Source organism: Cetorhinus maximus, chromosome 6, assembly GCF_964194155.1.
Source record: "Cetorhinus maximus chromosome 6, sCetMax3.hap1.1, whole genome shotgun sequence".
Taxonomy (NCBI): domain Eukaryota; kingdom Metazoa; phylum Chordata; class Chondrichthyes; order Lamniformes; family Cetorhinidae; genus Cetorhinus; species Cetorhinus maximus.
This window is the reverse complement of record NC_135884.1, coordinates 642984-662364: the sequence shown is the minus strand read 5'-3', so window position 1 is coordinate 662364 and position 19381 is coordinate 642984. Positions and strand designations below refer to the sequence as shown.

The 19381-nt window shown below is 46.7% G+C and overlaps 1 protein-coding gene across 2 annotated transcripts in view; it reads left to right on the top strand.

Moving 5' to 3' along the window:
• The window catches only part of LOC144681467 (6-phosphofructo-2-kinase/fructose-2,6-bisphosphatase 4-like), a 196611-nt gene that overhangs the window by 22129 nt on the left and 155101 nt on the right, over positions 1-19381 (top strand). Inside the window, exons 1-2 of one of the 2 annotated variants that reach the window (XR_013576786.1) lie at positions 3725-3823; positions 12546-12790. The gene's annotated coding sequence lies outside the window, so the exon portion shown is untranslated. Of the gene's footprint in view, positions 1-3724; positions 3824-12545; positions 12791-19381 lie in introns of those variants that run through there. The other variant, XR_013576787.1, reaches the window with a different exon arrangement.

Sequence of the window (19381 nt, the reverse complement as noted above, 5' to 3'; positions counted from 1 at the left end):
GCGCCTCCTTGCCATGGGCGCTAAGACCCGTGTGTTATTCAAAGTGATGGACGCCGAATGTGTCCAAGGTGTCCATTGGGGGAGGGGGTTGGGAGTAGCCGGACTATCTTCTGGGGACTGGTCACCAGTAGTGTGGACAGGAGCCGCTGGAGGTCTCAGATGGGTCACTGTGGTTGGGGTGCGGGGTGCGCGTGCAGAGTACATGAGCGATCAGCCCCAATAAATCCTCGTCTCTGTTCTGCAGGCAAAAACAGAACACAATAGCTGGCTGTGTTTGTGGACTGGTGGTGGGCACACCGTGCTGCAGCACCTCACCACCTATGATGAGCAGGCAATGGAGCTGGGGAGGAAGCAGGCGGCCAGGGCGGCAGGTGTCGGCGAGGCTGGGGTCCAGCGGCCAGGTATTTGAGGGCCACAGTCCCATCCACTCTGTCTGCCCACCATCCAAAGCACTGATGGTTGCTGCAATGGTTAATGCAGCAACACTGCTCATTCACAGACTGATAGAGTCAGACGTGTGGGTCATACACAGCCCCTTGAGGATTCGTGTCTCTAGAACCTTCCAAAGTCGCCTTATCCCATTTGTGACCACTATCCCCATGGCCTAACATGCCATGGCATCGCTGCTGCACATCCAAATACTTATAGCATGTTAGGAGGGTTTGTACCTCCACCACCCTTTCAGCCAGTGCGTCCCACATTACTCTGTCCAAAAGGTCCTCAGCACCTCACCTGTCAACCTCATGGCACTCAACTTAAATAAATGCCACCACGTTAGTCATCCCTGTGCCAAGGGGAAGTGTTGCCTTCTCTCCACTCGGTCTATGCCCCTCATAACGGTCTGAAGGTCAATAATGTGACCTGTCAATCTCCTGTGCTCCACGGCAAATATCGCAAGTGTTTGCGATGTTTCCTCATCACTCCAACTCTCCAGGCCAGCATGCATCCAGGTCAGGAACCTCTGCACTCTCCCCACTCCAATGCCATCCCTCCCATGAAGCACAGGTCACAACTGGACGCAGACGTGCAGATGTGGCCTCGACAGTGTTTTCTGCACTTGCAACATGACCTCCCTTTCCCTACATTCTATTCCTCGGCTAATAAAGGCAAGTCTGGCTTTGACCTTGTTAAATGCCTTATGTTCCTGTTCTTCTATCTTAACGGGTCTGCCCAGCAAGGTCCCTGTAATCGTCGTGACTTCCCACGGTCCCACCATTACTCATGTATTCCCGTACCTTGTTTGTCTTGCCCAAGTGCTTAACCAAACACTTATCCACATAACATTCCATGTGGCATTCCTTAGGCCATCTGACCAGCCTGTCTGTATGCGCGTGTAATGTTTGGGCCTCCTCTTCACTATTTACCACCCGACCAATGTTCGTCTCCTTAGGTTCTTGAAGGTTGAGCGCATTATGAGCCTGGGGATGAAAGGTGTTACTGACTGAACGCTAACTGATGCGCTGTCCTTGTTGTTAATTTCAGTATCACCACCACATGGCCACCAGCACCAAGTCCAGAGCACCCCCTCCACACCTGAGGGGCGTCACTTGCAACTTGCGTCACATCATTTCAGCCAGCCAGGCACCAGCGCAGCGACTACCACATCAGTGGGGATTATGACGTCAGCTAGTGTCCCCGGGCACAGTGGAGAGGGCACTTCACAATCGCTGGAGGAGATGGCACAGACAGAGAGTGCCGATGGCACCAGCGTCGGAGGACTGCAGGGGACCAGGCACATGCTGAGTCCGGCAGTGATGTTGTGCCTCTGGAGATGTCAGCAATGCAGCAGCCACAGGACAGGCGGCCGGGTGTGTGGGAGCATCTGGCAGGGTTGCATGAGGGTGTGCTTCACTTGGTCTCTGTGGTGGAGGAATCCAGGCAGAGTGTCAGTGATGGCATGAACCTCAGGACAGAGCTCCAGGCTTCCTCCATTGAGAGATTGGCGACCCTCATGGAGAGGGGCTTCCAACAGATTGAGACTCTTCTGAGTGGGTTACGCTCTGACCTGCAAGCCCTCACAGTGCTAATGGCCACGGGTGGTCATTCCCAATGTGGGAGATGTTCTGGGCACCAAGTGTCACCGCTCGGTGCCCATCCATCTGAGGTGAGCAGGGAGGTCCAATGTGACCTCATGTTGGCGCAGCAGCCGCCTGTCGTCGCTGTGAGCTCCTCTCAGGGCGCTCTGGATGAGGGAAGCAGCTCCTCCGCCCCTCTGCCAGTGACCGTTGCATCTGTTGAGGCTGCGACAACTGGGGAGGTGCCAGTTCTGGAACTGGCCACTCCCTCCCAGGCGGGGCCAGCACAGGCTCCACGGGCCAGAGGATGCCCGCCAAGGTCATCGAGGCCAACAGGACAGCAGAGTCAGCAGCCTGTCTCACAAGCCACTCCGAGCGATGGGGCGGCACCTAGACGTAGCACCCGTAAACGTAAGCATAAGGCACGTTAGGCACTCCCCGGGTTTGTCACTGGTGATTTTGTGTTGGCCCGAGATTAGGGAATGTTTCATTATCTGCGTCTGAGCGATGTTTGTTGTTTATTTTGGTGGGAATAAAGTCCACTTTTCTGACCATGGCTAAGGGTGTTTCCTTTGTGCTGCATTTGTATGTTTCACAGACATCTCATGAGTGTTTGAGTGGACATTGATGTTTCTGTACTAAGCCCTTAGTTGCAGCTGATGAGGTGGAAGATGTGGCACCTAAGTGCCACGTGTGGAAGCGCCAGGCAATGCTGGTCCTGCTAATCCATGTGTGTGGAGCTATCTGAAGGTTTGTTGGATTAAAGTGTCCCGGGTGTCCCTGCCTCCTTGGTGTAGTAGCGGGTCAGCGTGCTCAAGACCCCTCAGGATCTTATATGTTTCAATCAAGTGGATAGGCAATGGCTAATATTTAAGGAACGTATGCATGAATTACAACAATTATTCATTCCTGTCTGGCGCAAAAATAAAATAGGAAACCATGGATTACAAAAGAAAGTAGGAATAGTATTAGATCCAAAGAGGAGACATATAAAATTGTCAGAAAAAGCAGCAAGCCTGAGGATTAGGAGCAGTTTAGAATTCAGCAAAAGTGGACAAAAAGATTGACCAAGAAGCGGAAAATGGAGTTTGAGAGTAAACTTGCAGGGAACATAAAAACTGACTGCAAAAGCTCCTATAAATATGTGAAAAGAAAAAGATTAGCAAAGACAAATGTAGGTCCCGTACAGTCAGAAACGGGAAATTATAATGGGGAACAAAGAAATGGCAGAAGAATTGAACATATACTTTGATTCTGTCTTCACAAAAGAGGACAAATAATTTCCCAGAAATGTTAGGGAACCAAGGGTCTAGTGAGAGGGAGGAATTGAAGAAAATCAGTATTAGTGAAAAAATGGTGCTAGAGAAATTAATGGGGCTAAAGGCTGAAAAATGCCCAGAGCCTGATAATCTACATCCCAGAGTGCTAAAGAAAGTGGCTGTTGCTGGGGGTCACCGGTAACGGTTATTGGCTTAGTACAAAGAGGAGAAGAGTCAATTCTCTCTTCACTCTAAATTCGCTTTATTCACGTCATTAGATCATCTACATATAGCTTATACGTCTGGTTAAATATAGACATGCAGTTTACACCAGGTTATACAGTTTTATACCCAAAACTAGGATCTAAAAGCACACCCACTCGGTTTCTCTGACACTCCCTGAGTGGTCACAGAATATAAAAGCTAATACCCGAAAAGGAGAGCTGACGTTGGCCACTCTTATCTGGTGTTGTTAATATCTTGTATACAGATGGGTTAGCTTTATCTACTATCTCATAGGGCCCAGCAAACTTTGGACTCGAGAATCAGGTGGGCTGATGTATTCTAATCATTACTCTTTGTCCGGGGCTCAACTCTATCGGGCTGGCTTTTGTGTCGAAATAAGCCTTGCTTTGCTGTTTCTTCTTTCCGTGTCAGTGAGCGACTACATAATTTGCTTCTTTTACTGTTTCTACTAGCTGTTGTACCCATTTTTCTGATATAATGTGGTCTACCTCAGGTTCGGACAAATCCAAACCTACCAACCCCTCCATTCCCCTCATGTCCCTTCCTGTCATGAGTCTATAAGGAGTGTAGCCTGTTGATGAAGCCACGGTATTCCTGATTATCATCAGCACATAGGGCAGAACGACCTGCCACGTTGTCTTGTGCTGCTGCACCATTTTACCTATCATGTTTTTCAATATCCGATTCATTCTTTCCACAATTCCACTAGACTGTGGTCTATAGGGTATGTGGAATCTCTGTCTGACCCCAAAAAGGGTCATAACATCTTGCATTACTTGGGCTGTAAAATGTGTTCCCTGATCCGATTCTATGCTTCGGGGTAAACCCCAATGGGTAAACCTTTTCTAATAGAATTTTTGCAGTAATTTTGGCTGCGTTTGTTCTGGTCGGAAAAGCTTCCACCCATTTAGTGAAGGGATCCACTATTACTAGAATATACTTGTATCCTCCTGGAATGGGGGGAAGGGGTCCTACATAGCCTATCTGTAAATTAGTCCAAGGCCCTTCTACTGGTCTAGTACGTCGGAGAGCCCCTTTCCTAACATTTCTATCGGGGTTGTGTTGTGCACAGATCAGACAATTCTTGACATAGTGTTCCACGTCACCTTTCATTCCGGGCCACCAGCGTACCTCCTTTCTCTGACCCAGGGTGCTCTCCGCCCCTTTATGTCCCCATAAGTCATGGTACCAGTGGGTAATTTGGTTTCGTCCCTCCTCTGGCACCACAAATTTTCCCTCACATAAAACCACTCTGTCTTGAATATAGACCCCCTCGTGCCTTTAGTAAGTGTCTGACTCTGTTCCTTCTATTAGTTTGTTCAATTCTCCGTCTTTCTTTTGCTCCTCCGTTAAATCCATTACTTTGACCTGCTTCTGTCTCTGGCCCCCGATTTCCCCAATCGGTGGCTGCCATTCCTGTCCACTTACAGCACCTCATTTGGCTAGTTCATCAGCTTTCCTGTTCCCTTCGGGAGACAGTTCTGAATGAGCTTTCACTTTTGTGACCCCAGATCCTTTCCCCTGTGCTTCTTCGAAGATGTCCCGTAATAGCGGGGCCGAAGAAAGGGGCCTTCCATCTGCTGAGACAAACCCTCTCGCTTCCCATAGGGGCTAATGTTCTGTGAGGCTATTGCAGACACACATGCTATCAGGGTATATGACTGATCGAGGCGGAAAGTATTCCGGGTGACCAACCACATATGCGACGGTTGCTGGTTCTGCTGCCTGCGCACTCCTGGTTTTAGGTCATTTCAAAGCCGCACTAAATCTTCCCTGTCCGTGTTCATCCTCCATGTATATCCCACAGCCAGTTCTCCTCTCCCCATCCTGTACTGGTGAAGAGCCATCCACAAACATTTTAAAATCGGGTTCTTCCTTTCCTGTTTCCTTTGTTTTTCTACTTTCAGGCCCCATCTTACTCCCTCCCTTTTTCTTTGATACAAATGGGCCCTTGGGGTCATTTGTTATCATCAATTAACATTCATGTTTTTCTCCCTGATAAACTAAGTTGTCTGCTAACATAGTGGTGGTTTTTACCCTCTTTACGGTTATATTTCTCCCCTGCAGCAACAATGTCCATCTAGCGATTCTATTTTGGCTAACTGCACCGTCCTTAATCCGTCGGTCTAACAGTAGCTGTACGGGGGTGTGTTCTGTTAATATTGTAAGTGGGTTTTGTCCCACTATATGGGTAAAATGCTGCACTGCCCAACAGACAGTTAGCAAGTGTTTTTCACATACCGTATACCCCTGCTCTACTGATGAGAGCATACGTGAGGCGTACGCTACTGGTGGTAATTTCCCGTGTGTCTCCTGTAATAGAACTGCCGAAAGAGTGGTGTCTGTGGTAGCCACCTCCAATGAAAACGGCTCAGGTGGATTTGGGGTTTTCAGAGCAGGCGCGGCAGCTAATCCTTGCTTTAGAGCGGTCATGGCCTGGGTGTGTTCTGTTTTCCACTCCCAGGCCACATTCTTTTTTAATAATTCCATTAGCGGGGTCGCTTTTGTGGCGAAGCCATCAATGTGGTCCCTGCAATATCCCACCAAACCCAAGAAGGACCTTAACCCTTTTACATACCACGGAACAGGGAGTCTGCCAACCGTCTCTATCCTTCGCTTGTCAATGTCCCTCTTCCCCGGTGTCAGAATCATTCCCAAGTAAGTAACTTTTTGTTTCATGATCTGTGCTTTTTTAGGGTTAATCTTTAATCCCAAGTCATGTAACAACTGCAATAATTCACTTAGCAGTTGATAATGTTCCTTTTTGGTTTTAGTTTGTAGGAGTAAGTCGTCTACATACTGCACTAGACATTCAGGCCTCGAGAATCCTTTTAACCCTTCCCTCAGCCTTTGGTGAAATATGGACGGGGAATTGAGAAATCCCTGCGGCAGGGCATATTGTATATTGCTGTCCTTGGAAAGTCAACGCAAATTTATATTGACATTCTTTCTCCAGTGGAATAGACCAAAAACCGTTACTTATGTCCAAAACTGTAAACCACTGCACATCCTCATTATGTTGAACTACTGTCTCTGGGCTAGTTGCTACAGTTGGGGCTGTTAACGGGGTGACTTTATTTAATTCTCTGTAGCCTTTCGTTAGTCGCCAGTTACCGTCGGGTTTCCTCACCGGCCAAGTAGGCGCGTTGTTAGTAGAAGCTATTGGTCTTAATATCCCTTGCTGCAGCAGACTCTGTATCACCTTCCCTATCTCTTCTGCTCGTTTTGGGAAAAGGTACTGCTTTTGTGGTTTGGGGTCTGGACCTTGTATACACACACTCCCGGTCATTTCCCCACAATCATGTTTATGCCGGGCAAATACTATTAAGTTTTGTGCGATAATTTGTTGTACTTCATGATCGTCACTCATTTTTCCTGGTTCTATCCACATTTCCCCGATCGTGCATATCCTACCCTGATATTCCCCCACCGGGACGAGTATGTGATTTATACTGCCTATGCCCAAAGGTATTTGCCAAATCATACAATTAACGGGATCAAAGCAGGGTCCCGCTTTGGCCATATAGTCGCTCCCTAATATATGTTCTTGTTCTCTGGGTAATTTGATAAGGGCCGCTGAATGCTCTATCACTATGTCGCCCACACCGACTTCCATCGGTACACTCACATATCCTATTTGTGAATGCCCTGTGAATCCACTTAGAATAAATTTGTTTTGAATTTTCCAATCCATGTCATTGATCTGAGTGGTGTTAACGGTGGTTCGGGACCCCCCTGTGTCCCAAAGGAATGTAATAGGGTGGCCTCCAACCCTACCATTCACTAGGGGTCTCCGCGTGTCACACACCCATAACGGAGAGGCCTGACACCGTCATAGCAGTTCGGGGTACAACCCGGAACTCGGTGGTATTTCTATCACATCACACTGAGGACCTGGTCTATTCGGCCCTTCCATGGGTCGGCTCTGGTTTCCTCCCCGACCTGCATTCTCTCGCCTCGAGTTCGGGCAGTCCCTTGCGAAGTGTCCCTCTTGGCCATAGTTATAGCATTTGGACCCCTCGCCCTGAGTTCTCCCCATTACCGAGAAGTTTCCTTTTTCTCTGCCCCTACCTCTTCCCACTGTCTGATAAGCTGGAGGGGGTTCCCTCTGAGTAGGTCCCCTCCCTTCATTTCTCCAGGTTGTGGCCTGATCCTTAACAGGCATTGCTCTGTCCCTGGATATCTTGGGTAGTTTTAGTGTTTCCCTTTCCCATACGCTAACCATCTTCCTAATTATCCAGGGCTCTGTATGTGTGTCATCAGTGGGATCAAACTGATCTAATGCTTTCCTTGACTCCTCAGTGCCATGTGACACTAGCGTTCTCAGCCATCGATTCCTAACCTCCAGCAGTAAGTTATCCTTATCTAGGCCTGTGCTGTAGACCCCTTGAAACACCGCCCAAATGCGAGCCGAAAATGCAGTGGGGTGTTCACCTTTTCTTTGATAGCATTTCATCAGCACCTCCACTGGGTCCCCTCTGTTATCACCCAGGACAGATAATACCTGGTTCTTTAAGGCTTCATTTGTGTCTGTACCAAGTTTTTGTTCCTCCGGTAGGGCGGAGTGTCTATGTGGGTGTTGGCACATTAGGATTAATCTTCTTTCCTCAGCATCGTCTAAGCCGTGTACCCCTCTCTGTTGCCTGACCGCTAGGAACAACTCCCTAGGCTCATCCCCGGGCGCACACGTCCCAATATCTTTCGCAATATCCCTCAGTTCTTATACCCCAAGTGGGGTGGAATATGTCATATTCGGGCCAGCTTGCTCCTGGCCATCTGCCCCTATCTGTGCTCTAGTGGTTACAAGGGGGGCCATTGGGGCAGACGGTTTTCCCGGCGCTGGAATATATGGCGGCAGTGGATCCTCTGGTGGAGGTTCCCCGTCACCGTTGCTGTATCTATCCGCCCTGTCTGCTAAATCATCCCAATCTACATCCCCTTGACCATTTCCTTCACCTCTTCCAGGTGTGAAAGCACACAGTATGCCCCTCTGTGCGGCTAGCTGATCTTGCAGCTTCGCTATCAGTTTCTGACACTTTGTGTGATCACCGGTACTGCTCCTCTTTTCCTGAGCTGCTCTGTGAACCACATTCATAGCAGTTTTTAAATCACTACATTGTTGTTTCCATCCCTCCACCTCAGCTTTATCTGCTTGGGCTTCTCCCTCTCTCCTACTCCTTTCATTAGCCAATTTTTCACACTGTAACTGATATTGGTTCATGTGCATCAAATCCACACTTCTCTGTCCCTTTAAATCAGTTACCTTCTCACTAAGGCGGGTTATCCCCTCACGGAGTTTTTTATTCTCTTCCTCTAGTCTGTCTCTCTCCCTCCTAGCCTGCTGTCAGCATTCTATCCATTCCTCAAATAAACATCCGATCGCTACGGACTTCTGTACCTTTTTAATTTCTTATCTGACATCTTTATTTGTGCAATTCTCCAAAGGGCCTCCCCAGCGGGTTTTCCCTTGTCACCAATGTGACCCACATACTCCCCGTATTGCGGCCACTTCCCTATTACGTATATTTGAAGGAGTCTCTTCCAGTCAAAACAATCCAAGCCCCCGAGTCTTGGAGATTCCCCTTGATTCATCATCTTATGTTAATAGCTATGAATTAACCCAAACTCCTGTTCTCTGTGTACTTTGCCAACTCGGTTCGGCTCGAGTCTCCCGCTGACTCAACAGAGAGATTTATCCTCAAGCCCACCCAGGGACGCCAGATATGTTGCCGGGGTTCACCGGTAACGGGTATTGGCTTAGTACAAAGAGGAGAAGAGTCAATTCTCTCTTAACTCTAAATTTGCTTTATTCACATCATTAGATCATCTACATAGAGCTTATACGTCTGGTTAAATATAGACATGCAGTTTACAGCAGGTTATACAGTTTTATACCCAAAACTAGGATCTAAACGCACACCCACTAGGTTTCTCTGACACTCCCTGAATGGTCACAGAATATAAAAGCTAATACCCGAAAAGGAGAGCTGTCGCTGGCCAGGCGTTCTGTTCTCTCTCTCTCTTGCATCTCTACGTTGCTGACGCAGGTTCTTCCACTTCTGCGATGGTTGGTCTCCGGAGTCTCGCTGCTTCCACACCCGAAACCCTCCATTCCTATACTGAATCTTATTTCTCCAGGCTGTGCTGTCTCTCTCCCGTTGGTTTAAGCCTGCTTGCCTAGTCTGTGGCATATTCTCATTGGCTCTGTTCCAAGACTTAGGTAGCATTACCTTGTTCCTCCTTTCCTAAATAAGGACTTGTGTCTTATCTCATTCCCTTTGTTCTTCAAGACACTCGGCTACTTCAAACCGGTTCCAGCCAGCTCAGGCCAGTGACTGGACTCAGGTTACTTCAGGTCAAAAGTTGCTTTTGCCTGTGTCAGCAGTTTGGCTGCAGCCCCCTGGCCAACATGGCCCTGGAAATATTGGATGCATCGGTGGTCATCTTCCAAAATTTTATAGACTCTGGAGCAGTTCCTACAGGTTGGAGGGTGGCAAATGTAACCCCACTATTTAAAAAAGGGAGAGAGAAAACAGAGAATTACAGACCAGTTAGTCTAACATCGGTCGTGGGGAAAATGCTAGAGTCTGATATAAAAGACATGGCAACAGAACACTTGGAATGCACTCACGGGATTAGACAAAGTCAGCATGGGCTTATGAGAAGGAAATCATGCTTAACTAATCAACTGGAGTTTTTTGAGGATGTAACTAGTAGAATAGATAAGGGAGAACCAGTGGATGTGGTGTATTTGGATTTCAAGAAGGCTTTTGATAAGGTCCCACGTAAGAGGCTAGTGGGCAAAATTAAAGCACATGGGATCAAGGGTAATATACTGGCACGGATTGAGAATTGGTTGACAGACCAGAAACAGAGAGTGGCAATAAATGAGTAATTTTCTGCATGGCAGGTGGTGACTAGTGGTGAACCACAGGGATCAGTGCTTGGGCCCCAGCTATTCATGATATATATAAATAACTTGGATGAGGAAACCAAATGCAATATTTCCAAAACAAAAACAAAAACAAAAATACCTAGAAAAACTTAGCAGGTCTGGCAGCATCTGTGGAGAGGAGCACAGCTGACGTTTCGAGTCCTCATGACCCTTCAACAGGGAATTTCCAAGTTTGCTGATAACACAAAACTGGATGGGGTTGTGAGGAGGATGCAAGGAGGCTTCAGGGCGATTTAGACAAGTTGTGTGTGTTGGCAAACACATGGCAGATGCAGTATAACGTGGATAAATGTGAAGTTATACACTTCAGTGTGAAAAACAGAAAGGCAGAGTATTATTTAAATGGTGATATACTGGGAAATGTGGATGTACAAAGGGATCTGGGTGTCCTTGTACACCAGTCAGTGTAAGTAAACAGGCAGGTGCAGCAAGCAATTAGGAAGGCAAATGGTATGTTGGCCTTCATTGCAAGAGGATTTGAATTGAGAAGTAGGGATGTCTTACTGCAGTTATACAAGGCCTTGGTGAGACCACACCTGGAGTATTGTGCGCAGTTTTGGTCTCCCTGCCTAAGGAAGGATATACTTGCCATAGAGGGAGTGCAGTGAAGGTTCACTAGGCTGATATCAGGGATGACAGGACTGTTGTATGAGGAGAGATTGGTTCAACTTGGCCTGTATTCACTAGAGTTTAGAAGAATGAGAGGGGATCTGATTGAAACATATAAAATTCTAACAGGGCTAGACTGACTGGATGCAGGGAGGATGTTTCCCCTGGTTGGGGAGTCTAGAACCAGGGGCCACAGTCTCAGGATACGGGGCAGGCCATTTAGGACTGAGATGAGGAAACATTTCTTCACTCAGAGGGTGGTCAACCTATGGAATTCTCTACCACAGAAGCTGTGGAGGTCGGGTCACTGAGTATATTCAAGAAAGAAATTGATAAGTTTTTGGATATTAGGGGCATCAAGGGGTATGGAGGGAAAGTGGGAATATGACGTTGAGATAGAGGATCAGCCATGATCATATTGAATTGTGGAGCAGGCTCGAAGGGCCAAATGGCCTACTCTTGTTCCTAATTTCTATGTGATGGATGATGTGCCAGTCAAGTGGTCTGCTTTGTCCTGGATGGTCAGGAGGTGAGTTACTCGCTGCAGGATTCCCAGCTTCTGACCTGCTGTTGCAACCACAGTATTTAAATGGCTAGTCCAGTTCAGTTTCTGGTCAATGGTAACCCCCAGGATGTTAATGGTGGGGGATTCAGCGATTGTAATGCCATTGAATGTCAAGGGGCGATGCAGTAGAGATTTACTACAATTATACCTCAGATGAGAGATTTCAGTTAATGTGTAGAGACTGGAGAAGTTGGGATTGTTCTCCTTAGAGCACGGAAGGTTCTGGGGAAGATTTGATCGAGGTGTTGAAACTCTTTCGAGTTATCAACAGTCACAGATTGCAACTCTTTCGAGTACAATCACAGTTCTTGGTTTCCGGGAGTGGGACATGAACCCACAACCCTCTGATTCAAAGGCGAGGGTGCTATGAACTGAGCCACAGCTGACACCTCATCGAGGTGTTGAAAGGCACTAATGGCTTTGAGGGAGTAAATAAGGAGAAGCTGTTTTCAGTGGTAGCAGGGTCAGTAACACGAGGACACAGATTAAAGATAATTGGCAATAGAACCAGAGCCAACCTGTTCTTTTTCCCAAAAAGCATTTTGAGTAGATTTGGGCTGATTTACAGAGCACAGAGGATTGAATTATGCCCCAGAGGCAGTAACTGTGTGTTGTAACCCCATTTGATGTACAATCTCCAGAACCACTTGCTCTATATCAGCCAGCAGCACATTTCCCACAGTAAGTACCAGAAGAACAGGTGTATGATCTACAGTAACATCGTCACCTTTCTGCAGGAGTTCACCTTGTTTACTAGATCTTTACAAATTCCATTACTGTTTTACCGTCGTGTGGGCATTTGCTTAAAAATCCAAGTTCAGATGCCTGTTCAGTTTATCTAGTGCATTTGTGTACATAATAACAAGGTGATTATTATAATACCAATCTTTTTTCAGATCACAAACCAGATCACAACAGAGTGGATCGACAGGTTTGTTCACAAATTCTTGGACTAAAATGACTCCTGTTGGTTGGAAGAAATGATTATGACTCATCACAAAGACTGACACAGTCAGGGAAGATCACATTATTTCTTCCTGAAAGCTCTTAAAAACAACAGGTGGACTACTGCTTCTCCTGGATATGTATCTTCACTTATTCATGGTACATGAAGTCAATTGAAAAATGATAGCCAATAGAGGTGAGTGACCTATCCTTATTTTATATAATCCATTGAAATCTAACTTTTTCTGTTCAAACTGGCATATTTCAAAACAACATTATTGCATTGCTGTGTACACCACACGGTATATTGCTGTGTACACCACACGGTATATTGCAGTGTACATCATACGGTATATTGCTGTGTACATCACACGGTATATTGCTGAGTACACCACACGGTATATTGCAGTGTACATCACACGGTATATTGCTGTGTACACCACATGGTATATTGCAGTGTACATCACAGGAGGGAGAAGATTAAATATGAGGGTAAACTAGCCAGTAATATAAAAGAAGATTGCAAGAGTTTTTTTAGATATATAAAGGATAAGAGAGAGGCAAAAGTGGACATTGGGCCGCTGGAAAATGATGCTGGAGAAGTAGTAGTGGGGAACAAAGAAATGGCGGAGGAACTGAATAGGTACTTTGCGTCAGTCTTCACAGTTGAAGACACAAGTGACATCCCCAAAGTTCAAGAGAGTCGGGGGGGCAGAGGTGAGTATGGTGGCCATTACCAAGGAGAAGGTGCTAGGAAAACTGAAAGGTCTGAAGGTGGATAAATCACCTGGACCAGATGGATTACACCCTAGAGTTCTGAAGGAGATAGCTGAAGAGATAGTGGAGGCGTTAGTGGTGATCTTTCAGGAATCACTGGAGTCAGGGAGGGTCCCAGAGGACTGGAAAATCGCTAATGTAACCCCCCTGTTTAAGAAGGGAGTGAGGCAAAAGACGGGAAATTACAGGCCGATTAGCCTGACCTCGGTCGTTGGTAAGATTTTAGAGTCCATTATTAAGGATGAGATTTCAGAATACTTGGAAGTGCATGGTAAAATCGGGCAAAGTCAGCATGGTTTCATCAAGGGGAGGTCATGCCTGACAAATCTATTAGAATTCTTTGAGGAGGTAACGAGTAGGTTAGACAAAGGAGAGCCAATGGATGTTATCTACTTGGACTTCCAGAAGGCCTTTGACAAGGTGCCGCACAGGAGGCTGCTCAGTAAGATAAGATCCCATGGTGTTAGAGGCAAGGTACTAGCATGGATAGAAGATTGGCTGTCTGGCAGGAGGCAGAGTGTGGGGATAAGGGGGTCCTTCTCAGGATGGTGGCCAGTGACTAGTGGAGTTCCACAGGGGTCAGTGTTGGGACCACAACTTTTCACTTTGTACATTAATGATCTAGATGAAGGAACTGAGGGCACCCTGGCTAAGTTTGCAGACGATACAAAGATAGGTGGAGGGACAGGTAGTATTGAGGAGGCGGGGAGGCTGCAGAAGGATTTGGACAGGTTAGGAGATTGGGCAAAGAAGTGGCAGATGGAATACAACGTGGGGAAGTGTGAGGTCATGTACTTTGGAAGGAAGAATAGAGGCATAGACTATTTTCTAAATGGGGAGAGAATTCAGAAATCTGGAGTGCAAAGAGACTTGGGAGTCCTGGTCCAGGATTCTCTTAAGGTTAACTTGCAGGTTGAGTCGGTAGTTAGGAAGGCAAATGCAATGTTGGCATTTATTTTGAGAGGACTAGAATATAAAAGCAGGGATGTGCTGCTGAGGCTTTATAAGGCTCTGGTCAGACCACATTTAGAATATTGTGAGCAATTTTGGGCCCCGTATCTCAGGAAGGATGTGCTGGCCCTGGAGAGGGTCCAGAGGAGGTTCACGAGAAGGATCCCAGGAATGAAAGGCTTAACATATGAGGAACGTTTGAGGACTCTGGGTCTATACTCGATGGAATTTAGAAGGATGAGGGGGGATCTGATTGAAACTTACAGAATACTGAAAGGCCTGGATAGAGTGGATGTGGGGAAGATGTTTCCATTAGTAGGAGAGACTAGGACCCGAGGGCACAGCCTCAGAGTAAAGGGAAGACCTTTTAGAACAGAGATGAGGAGAAACTTCTTTAGCCAGAGAGTGTTGAATCTATGGAATTCATTGCCACAGAAGGCTATGGAGGCCAGGTCATTGAGTGTATTTAAGACCGAGATAGATAGGTTCTTGATTGGTAAGGTGATCAAATGTTACGGGGAGAAGGCGGGAGAATGGGGTTGAGAAACTTATGAGCCATGATTGAATGGCGGAGCAGACTCGATGGGCCGAATGGCCTAATTTCTGCTCCTATGTCTTATGGTCTTATGGTGCATTGCTTTGTGCAGCACACGGTATATTGCTGTGTACACCACATGGTATATTGCTGCGTACCCAACGCAGTGCATTGCTGTGTACACCACACAGTGCATTGCTGCGTACACCACATGGTATATTGTTGCTTACACCACACGGTATATTGCTGTGTACACCACATGATATATTGCTGTGTACACCACACAACGCATTGTTTTGTACACCACACGGTACATAGCTTTGTACACCACACGGTGCATTGCTGTGTACAACACACAGTACATTGCTGTGTACAACACACAGTGTATTGCTGTGTATGCCACACAGTGCATTGCTTTGTGCACCACAGGGCACGTTGCTTTGTACACCACATACTACATTGCTCTGTATACCACACGGTATATTGCTGTGTACACCACACAGTGCATTGCATTGTACACCAACACGGTGCATTGCTGTATATACCACACGGTACATTGCTGTGTATACCACACGGTATACTGCTGTGTACACCTCACAGTGCATTGCTGTGTCCACCACATGGTGCATTGCTATGTACACCAAACAGTGCATTGCTGTGTGTACCACATGGTGCATTGCTGTGTATACCACACGGTATATTGCTGAGTACACCACACAGTGCATTGCTGTATCCACAACATGGTGCATTGCTTTGTACACCACATGGTGCATTGCTGTGTACACCACATGGTGCATTGCTGTGTACACCACATGCTGCATTGCTGTGTACACCACACGTTGTATTGCCCTGTACACCACACGGTGCATTGCTGTATACACCACATGGTGCATTGTTCTGCACACCACACGGTGCATTGCTGCGTACACCACATGGTGCATTGCTGCGTACACTACATGGTGCATTGCTGCGTACACCACATGGTGCATTGCTGTGTACACAACACGGTGCATGGCTGTGTATGCCACATGGTATATCGTTGTGTACACCACACAGTGCATTGCTGTATACACCACACGGTGCTTTGCTGTATACACCACATGGTACATTGCTGTGTATACCATACGGTGCATTGCTATGTACACCAAACAGTGCATTGCTGTGTATACCACACGGCATATTACTGTGTACACCACACAGTGCATTGCTGTGTATACCACATGGTATATTGCTGTGTGCACCACATGGTATATTGCTGTGTACACCACATGGTGCATTGCTCTGTACTCCACACGGTGCATTGCTGTGTACACCACACGGTGCATTGCTGTGTACACCACACGGTGCATTGCTCTGTACTCCACACGGTGCATTGCTCTGTACTCCACACGGTGCATTGCTCTGTACTCCACACGGTGCATTGCTGTGTGCACCACACAGTGCATTGCTGTGCATACCACATGGTATATTGCTCTGTACTCCACACGGTGCATTGCTGTGTGCACCACATGGTATATTGCTGTGTGCACCACACAGTGCATTGCTGTGTATACCACATGGTATATTGCTGTGTGCACCACATGGTATATTGCTGTGTGCACCACACGGTGCATTGCTGTGTACACCACACGGTGCATTGCTGTGTACACCACACGGTACATTGCTGTGTACACCACACGGTGCATTGCTCTGTACTCCACATGTTGTATTGCCCTGTACACCACATGGTATATTGCTCTGTACACCACACGGTATATTGCTCTGTACTCCACACGGTGCATTGCTGTGTATACCACATGGTATATTGCTCTGTACTCCACATGGTATATTGCTCTGTACTCCACACGGTGCATTGCTGTGTACTCCATATGGTATATTGCTCTGTACACCACATGGTATATTGCTGTGTACACCACACGGTGCATTGCTGTGTACTCCACACGGTGCATTGCTGTGTGCACCACACGGTGCATTGCTCTGTACTCCACATGGTATATTGCTCTGTACACCACATGGTATGTTGCTGTGTACACCACACGGTGCATTGCTGTGTACTCCACACGGTGCATTGCCCTGTACTCCACATGGTATATTGCTCTGTACTCCACACTGTGCATTGCTGTGTGCACCACATGGTGCATTGCTCTGTACTCCACATGGTATATTGCTCTGTACTCCACATGGTATATTGCTCTGTACTCCACACGGTGCATTGCTGTGTACACCACACGGTGCATTGCTGTGTACTCCACATGGTATATTGCTCTGTACTCCACACGGTGCATTGCTGTGTACACCACACGGTGCATTGCTGTGTACTCCACACGGTGCATTGCCCTGTACTCCACATGGTATATTGTTCTGTACTCCACACGGTGCATTGCTGTGTACTCCACATGGTGCATTGCTGTGTGCACCACATGGTATATTGCTGTGTGCACCACACAGTGCATTGCTGTGTATACCACATGGTATATTGCTGTGTGCACCACATGGTATATTGCTGTGTACACCACACGGTGCATTGCTGTGTACACCACACGGTGCATTGCTGTGTGCACCACACGGTGCATTGCTGTGTGCACCACATGGTATATTGCTGTGTGCATCACATGGTAGATTGCTGTGTACACCACATGGTATATTGCTGTGTACACCACACGGCGCATTGCTATGTACACCACACGGTGCATTGCTGTGTACACCACACGGTGCATTGCTGTGTACACCACACGGTGCATTGCTGTGTACACCACACGGTGCATTGCTCTGTACTCCACACGTCGCATTGCCCTGTACACCACATGGTATATTGCTCTGTACTCCACATGGTGCATTGCTGTGTATATCACATGGTATATTGCTCTGTACACCACACGGTGCATTTCACTACACAAAGTATGATTAAAATGTGTATGGAGTGATTAGGAGAGCGGGATTAGACTAGGTGGGATGTTAGAAGGTGCGGGGACTGATCATGAAAGTGGCATTATACTGTGGCTAGTGGAGAAAAGCACTGATAGATTTGAAGGACTGAATGGCTTGTTTTTGTACTGGAACATTGTGTAGGAACTTGGCTGAATGGCAGGAGATAAAGAGTCGGGTTAATGGCAGGCACTCTACTTGGCAGGATGTGAGCAGTGGTGCCCCATGAGTCACAGCGTCTAGGAATTTCTGGTTTCTGTTTGTGCAAGCTGTAATTATACGTCCCTATTCTATTTCCAGTTAAATTGTTTTATTGTGTGCAATTTACAAATTCAAGGAGCCTCTTATCTGTAGTTATCCTTTAACATGAGTTGCTATGTAAGGTTCTGCTACCTTCATAGATTAATGTTACATCTGCATGGTACCTTGAATGTGATGGATGTCTTTAGTTTTTTTTATTCATTCTAGGCCAGCATTTATAGTCCCATTTAAGAGGCACATGTAGGCCAGACCAGGTGAGGACAGCAGATTTCCTTCCCTAAAGGGCATTAATGAACCAGATGGGTTTCTACAACAATGGTTTCATGGTCATCATTAGACTTGTAAAAGGGAAATCAGGTTTAACCAATTTATTGGAGTTTTTTGAGGGAGTAACATGCACTGTTGATAAAGGGGAGCCTGTAGACGTGCTGTACTTAGATTTCCAGAAGGCATTTGATAAGGTGCCACATCAAAGATGATTATGGTAAATTAAAGCTCATGATGTAGTGGGTAACATATTAGCATGGATAGAAGATTGGCTGGCTAACAGGAAGCAGAGAGTGGGCATAAATGGGTCTTTTTCTGATTGGCAGGATGTGACGAGTGGAGTCCCACAGGGGTCTGTGCTGGGGCCTCAACTTTTTACAATTTACATCAACGACTTAGATGAGGGAAGTGAAGGCATGGTAGCTAAATTTACAGATGACACAAAGACAGGCAGGGAAGTATCTTGTGAAGAGGACATGAGGTTGCAGATGGATACAGATAGGTTGAGTGGGTGGGCAAAAATCCAGCAAATGGAGTATAATGTAGGAAAATGTGAAGTTGTTCACTTTGGCAGGAAGAGTAAAAAAGCAGAATATTATTTAAACGAAGAACAAGCGCGTAATTCCGAGTTGCAGAAGGATCTAGGTGTTCTAGTAGATGAGTCACAAGACGTTAGTATGCAGATATAGCAAGTAATTAGGAAGGCTAATAGAATGCTATCCTTTTTTACGAGAGGAATTGAACATAAAAGTTATACAGGGCATTGGTGAGACCACACCTCGAATACTGTGTGCAGTTTTGGTCTCCTTATTTAAGGAAGGATGTAAATGTATTGGAGGCAGTTCAGAGGAGGTTTACTAAATTGATACCTGGAATGAGTGGGTTGTCTTATGAGGAAAGGTTGGACAGACTGGGCTTGTTTCCACTGGAGTTTAGAAGAGTGAGAGGTGATTTGATTGAAGTATAAGAGAGAGGAGGTGTTAGGTGTCTTGAAGAATATTAAGGTATATAAGTTCCCAGGGCCAGATGGGATCTACCCCAGAGTACTGAGGGAGGCAAGGGAGGAGATTG